A 239-nucleotide genomic window follows, 5' to 3' on the forward strand; every position below is an offset into this window, starting at 1 on the left:
CCCTTTTTTTGAAGGCGGAAGTAAGAACAATCTCGACCTCGTTTTGAAATACAGCACTTTTCCTTTCTACAGACAACTCTTGATAACTTTAAGTTTTCAAGAGTTGCTTCCCTTAAACTGAATCTTGGCATTGACGTAGACATTTTCGTGATTTCTGGCAATGATCAAAATTGATTTTGGGATCAGTGCATTTGGGTTACAGAAATGAAAACAGTGATCAAAAACATGGAGGTAGAGTT

General features: G+C 36.8%; 1 protein-coding gene across 1 annotated transcript in view; it reads right to left on the reverse strand.

The window, feature by feature from the left end:
• LOC138978619 (tyrosine-protein phosphatase non-receptor type 11-like) overlaps positions 1 to 29 on the reverse strand; it is a 50,317-nt gene extending 50,288 nt beyond the window's left edge. Inside the window, exon 1 of the mRNA XM_070351380.1 lies at positions 1 to 29. This exon is cut by the window's left edge and continues 126 nt beyond it. The gene's annotated coding sequence lies outside the window, so the exon portion shown is untranslated.
• Positions 30 to 239: the final 210 nt, after the last annotated feature.

Source organism: Littorina saxatilis, linkage group LG10 (genome assembly GCF_037325665.1).
Source record: "Littorina saxatilis isolate snail1 linkage group LG10, US_GU_Lsax_2.0, whole genome shotgun sequence".
NCBI lineage: Eukaryota > Metazoa > Mollusca > Gastropoda > Littorinimorpha > Littorinidae > Littorina > Littorina saxatilis.